Source organism: Agrilus planipennis, unplaced genomic scaffold, assembly GCF_000699045.2.
Source record: "Agrilus planipennis isolate EAB-ADULT unplaced genomic scaffold, Apla_2.0 scaffold53, whole genome shotgun sequence".
Lineage (NCBI taxonomy): Eukaryota > Metazoa > Arthropoda > Insecta > Coleoptera > Buprestidae > Agrilus > Agrilus planipennis.
Window position 1 is genome coordinate 1,170,086 of NW_020438880.1, and position 6,328 is coordinate 1,176,413.

The window sequence follows — 6,328 nt, forward strand, 5'->3', positions numbered from 1 at the left end:
CTTAAATTACAACATTCCGAGAATTTCCATTGTATCTGCGTAATCCAAAATCATTCAACAGAGTCAATGACAGTGCCGGACTTAAAAATCGAAGTTCGGGTCTAAAATTTGAACAAAGGTACAAATTGTTTATCGTTTATTTTTTATAGAAGATAGTTAAATAGAGGAATAAAATAATACCTAGTAGGTACTTAAATAAATCGTCAATTTTCTTGTCTTCAATTCTTATAGAATAAGCTATTCTGTATCACGACTGTCGTCATCATCATCATAAGGTCGTCAGTCCTAAGACTGGTTAGACACGCATCTCCACTCTTTCCTATTCTGAGCTAATCTTCGCATTTCCCTAAAACTAGAACAACCCACATACTTAACTATTTGCGAAGAGTAATCTAATCTAGGTCTACCTCTACCCCTCCTAACTTCCGTTTCTGCCTCTAATATGTTTCTGACTAGACCTTCGTGCCTGAGAAAGTGTCGTACTAACCTTTCTCGCCTATTTCTTAGTGACCTCCATAGGGTCCTTTGTTCTCCTATTCTCTCTAATACCTCTCCATTTCTAACCTTGTCTATCCACGGTATCCTCATCATTCGTCTGTAACACCACATTTCGAACGGTTCTAACCTTTTCTTTTCCGTCATGTTAGACAATAATAATTATACAATCATAGATACATACTGCATACTTAATTTTACGATTGGTAAAGTCTTTCGCGGCAAGTATTAGGTGAACTAATGCTGTCCTGATTCGGGTCTAAATGTCAGATCTAGTGTCGGAGATGGAGACCTCTTAAGAAGCTTGAAGCAACTGCAACCGACGACCACCTTTGGACCCAAATCAGGACGACATCAGTTCATTAATTTAATTAGTGATATGGTGCTTAATTTTCAGTATGATGTATTTCGAATTTTTTAAAATTATAAAAAAATAATCTTATGAAAGAGAAGCCCCCTTATATATTTATGAGGCACAGCATTAATTAATTATCTGTAATGAATGAAAAAAATGGAAGACACGACTAGACAGCCTAATCGATTGATGAAAGACTATCATCCAATTGCAAAAATTCTTTCACTATTATTGAGAATGGACCTTCAGGGTGCACATAGGCTGTGCAATATTATTCCGTTAAAACAAAAGTGCTTTTCGTGGAAACCAATTTTACAACGAAGTCGATGGAAAACCATCGAGTGAATACGTTTCTTACGAACATGTTTTTTAAGAGTATAAGAGGTATATGAATGTTTTCTATAAAAAAAGTTGTAACAATCAAACTCTGAACTTAACAGATGTATATCTACTGGTTTTTATTTAGCATCCATCAATGTTTCGCTACCTGTTTAGGATCTTTCTCAAGGCAATTGTTGCGTTAACTTGGCAACTTAACCAACATCCTTTTATAGAAATATTCATTTACATATAATGGCAACAGAATCGTCCAGAATTTTAAGGATTTTTTAAATTACTCTCCTTGATATTCTGGAGGATTTTGTCTTCATGGTATGTAAATGAGTATTTCTTTAAAAGAGGATGTTGATTAAGTTACAGTATACAGTTTGATTTCCAAATAATAATAATACGGAAAAAATGGAAATAAATTATGACTGAATTCCAAGAGGACGAAGCCGCGGACACGCAGCTAAAGAGGGAACAGTCATTCCGAAGTCCTTGCTAACGTTTGATTTATACTCGCAAAAACTTTAAGACAATTTCATATTTAATTAAGTCGTAGAACGATCACCGTCATGATACATGAAATAAAAATTAAATGCAATTTTAGAAATCTAATCTAATCCTTTTATCCAGAAGGAAATACTGTGCCTAAGGGATAGAAACATCAACGCGGGCGAAGCTGCGGATAAAACCTAGTTTTCTATAAAGGAAAGAAGTAACGTTCAAAGTCATGCCTTCTCGTTGTGAAACATTATTGATAATATACCTGATTTTCAATTTTTTTTTTAAATATAAATATTTTAAGTCTCCCTCGAATCGCAACTAACAATTATTCTAAAAGAATTATCAAACCCATTTTAAAATTACCCCATTCCTTTTATCTAATCAATTAAAAAGCTACAAGCATTTTTGTCTTTTTGTTCTCAGTGACGACCTTATTAATTTTATGTTATTTCTAAATGAGTGTCAATTACATTTAATGACCATAAATAATAGTCTTTATGCTTGGAAATAAACGTAGACACACAAGTTCGCGTCAATCCTAAATGCCACCCAAGTTGACGATGTCCCATCAAACCTACCGATACTAGTTTCAAGTCAAATCGATGAGCTGCTCGATAAACATATTCAAAGTAAGTGCAGTTAGCAAAACTAAAAGAATTATTTAACGATAAAATTTTTTCGCAGTTTTGTATCTTTAACCTTGCACAGATGTATTAAAGATGTAAAACTGTTAAGGTTTACTGTGTAGCATATTTCTGATTTCGCACATGCCAATAAAATTTAGATTTAAATTTTAATAACTAAACTCGATGGATGTGTTAAAACATCAGTTTATTGGTACCTTACTACAAAATAAATAGATTACTGAAAACCCATACCTTAAAATTAATAGACAATGGGGTTATTTATGAGAAATTAATAAAGGCTGAGACACTAGCCTAAACGGATTTAATTTAAAAGCCAGGCATCAAAAATTTTAGTAATGCAAATGGTTTAGAAAACAGAAAAGTTGAAGATACGGAAGAAACGTCAATTTCATCGCGTTCGTTTCATGGGCAAACAAGCCGAAGGAAAAGTAAACAAATGTTCGTTTTACTAGGAATAAAAAGAAAAATTCTAGTTTTATTGTAAAATAAAAGAATAGTATATATAAAGAAAAGTAAAGCAAACTTTCATATCCTATACAAATTCATTTCAGCCAATTTTCTCAGGAAATGCAAAACAATGCCCTAAAATCATAAAAGTTCTGTCAATGAAGTTATACTTAAAAATTCCGGAAAATTAAAGGCGTTGCTAGAAAGCGGTGAACAACTCTTGATAAATAGCCGGAAAATCGTCCTGACATCATACACGTGTTCTTTGGTTACGTAAATTTTAATCATATAATTAGACAGAATCAGAACAACCTAAACACCCTTCAAGAAGACAATACTTCTGATCGTAAACATATTGTAGCGAGCACGAGTGTGTTTGTGTGCGATCGGGCACACGCGTGTGTGAACGGCTTATCGAATCGCCGACTAGCCGCGGGCGCCCTTCTTCGTGTGCGCCGTATTTGTAAATGTGTGTGTCGTACCTGCGTTCTGGGAAAGCAGTTAAACAGTTCAAAAAAAAAAAGAACTATCTGGATGTTTCGAGAAGGCTCCCGAAAGTAAACAAAAGAGTATTTTAAGGAAGAGACGATCGCCGACAAAAAAGGAGAAATAAACTGACCGTTGCAGAAGAGAATCGAGAAATAAATTGACAATGATAGCAGTGAGTTTAATAATAATTTAACAGAGTTTTTAAGTTCTTTAATAATTAGTGTAAATAAATAGTTTTTGTCGTTATCAGTTTTGGAAGTTGATTTTGTTAAACCCACGAACATTACAATATCCTTCAAAACAGAAATCAGTACAAAATAAACAAATTAAGAAAAAAAGATATACAACGGTGGGCGCGAATAGATTTTTTGCCGGTTCATTCATCAAAAGTCGTAAACGGCTCTCTAGCCATTGGGAAAATTAAAAGTTGTTATAACCCCGTCGAGATTAAACAAAGCTTATTGTTCTATTCAAACTATTCTTTATTATTTAGCGCTAAACGAAAGGAATTTCGAACATGAACTGAGGAATTGCTCGAATCGAATCAAAATTTTGGATGTTTTTATATGAATATTCAGGTTCGTTTGTCCATGTTATTGCCACTTATGCTTATATTTTCTTTAATGTTTAGATTTTTTTAGAAAGCGATTAAAAAGTATTTACTCACAAAGGTTTATGTACAATAATTTGTAAGAAAGCACTCAATGGTAATAAATTAGATAAGATAATGAAAATATACAAGCTAAATTATTACTATTATGAATAAAACAGCGGTTCCTAATCAAGAGTCTACAGCAGAAAAATTTAAAAAAATCTAGAAAGTCATTACTAATATCGTCGTAATTAATTTTTTGATTGGGGTAATTCAATACATCACTAAAGTTGACTAACTAGTGAAATTTGTAGTTGTTTCAAATTTTAAAAATTAGTTTCTTTTTAACCCAATTCTTAAAACACCAGTCTATTTTTCTTTCGTATCTCATATTAATTGCGTTTAATCAGACACGGTCCGACTCTTTCGAAAGACAGTTACGAACGTACCGAATATTTGCTAGTACAAAAAACGAAAGAAGTTTTTGGTACTAAGCCGGTCCTGGTAGTACCTGCTAGAGAAAAGGCGGGAGTGTAACAAGCGAAAGACGATCGACGTTATCGTGGTGTGCGGGACTGAGATAGGTGTAATGGATGAATAAAACAATACAAACGCTGTAGGTACTTTACAAGAGAATCTAGCTATATGTATGCATAAGTATACTTTTATACTCGTATACGTGGACGCCGCGATAGTGGAATCACGAACGAACTTAAAAAAAGTGCCGTAGGCTGAGTAAGTACAAAATTGAAGCTTACAGTGCAAAGCGTCAATTTATTCTAGAACTGCAACGTTTCAAACTTAATTATGGCATCACACTTTCTGTTTTTAAATGTCTAAATTTATCGAAACAATAGGTATTTAATTATAATATTAAATTAACCGTAAGGGGAAATTAAACCAATATAAGACAGTAGTATCACTATGCGCTTGTTCTTGTTCTACTCAAATATTAAAATGTTTCAAATTATATATGTTTTTAATGTTCGAAAGTTTGCGTTACACTACCATTTTAGAAACTGAAAATTGGATATAAGTACTACAAAGGGGGGCAAAAATACAATAATCCAAAATATTAAACCCAAGCAATTTAAACCACGTAGACTATAGCCTAAGTATTTTAATTTCCTTAAACCCTTGACCTAAACCATCAAAAAGCTTGGGTTATGAGCTTATGAGTTAAACTAAACCATTAATACCATCAAGTTAAACGTTCTGCACCCTTTGACGATATAACGTAAGTATTTAAAGTGCTCTAATCCGGGGGTGCTAGAAAAATTTATCCCGATATGGTAATTTATGCACATATTAATTAAATTTTTAAAAGCGTAAACTATTATGCTCCGGCTCATGGGGTTTAAAGCTTAGGTATGTTAAAAAATATGGGCTATATGGGTTTATAAGGATATTTATGACTTAAGGAGTTTCAAACGCTTTTTTAAATGTGTTTTTATACCCTCCTTTCACCATCGCTTCTCCCCCTTGAAGCAGACTTTCCTTTTTAATTGCTAACAAGATTTTCACCTTCTTGAATTATTTCTAGATTTTCGAGAATAGCGTTTTTTTTTTATTTTTAACTATATCATGCAGTGTTTGAGCACTTTTATTTTTTTTATACGAACGCTCGCTTTGACCTTATACAAGTGGCATATCACAAAAAAAATATATTTCATAGGCACCGCTTATTATGGTGTTAATTTATTGCTATCTAGTAATTTTCTAAAGTTATTCTTACATCCATAGCTTGAAGATTTAAAGTTTTGTTTAGTATTAATTTTAATATAACTGCTATATTTAATATACAGTCAATCTTCCCTAACTCAAAGCTCCTAAATGTAATCAGTTAAGTTCCAGTTTTAGAAAATTCGAGTTAAGGAAAATTTTTGCTTTATCGCCCCACTTTTTAATCTTTGTCTCACAGCTAATATGAGGGTGGTCTGAAAAGTTTCCAACCTAACAAAGATACAAGACAGTTTTTCTTTAAATTTATTTTTATTTTTCTACATAGTCTTCCCGTAAGTCTACACACTTCTCCCAGCGATGCTCCCATCTCTTTAACCCATCCAAATAGTACTAGACGTCTTTCTTTATCATAGTGATGGCCTCCTCATTTGACGAACATCTCTGACTTCCGAGTGCAATTTTTAGATTAGAGAACAGAAAAAAGTTGCTTGGGGCCGGATCTGGTGAGTAAGGAAGGTGGTCAAGCAGTTCCAATAGTAATTCTGGGATTTTTTTCATGGCAGCCTCTGAGATTTAAGACTGTACATTCCCTCGGTAAAACAGATTCGTTTTTTTTTGGAACAGATTCAACGTCCAAAACAGGAACTTTTGACGTGACAACGTCTTATAATTCGATGGAGCCGGCTGCACGCACGAAAAAACATGACTCATGCGGCGTTACCTCGCTCTGAGGCGTTCCATTTAAGGCTTGAAGTGCAAGCGAGAGCGCGGAACGAGCGACAAAGAGGCACA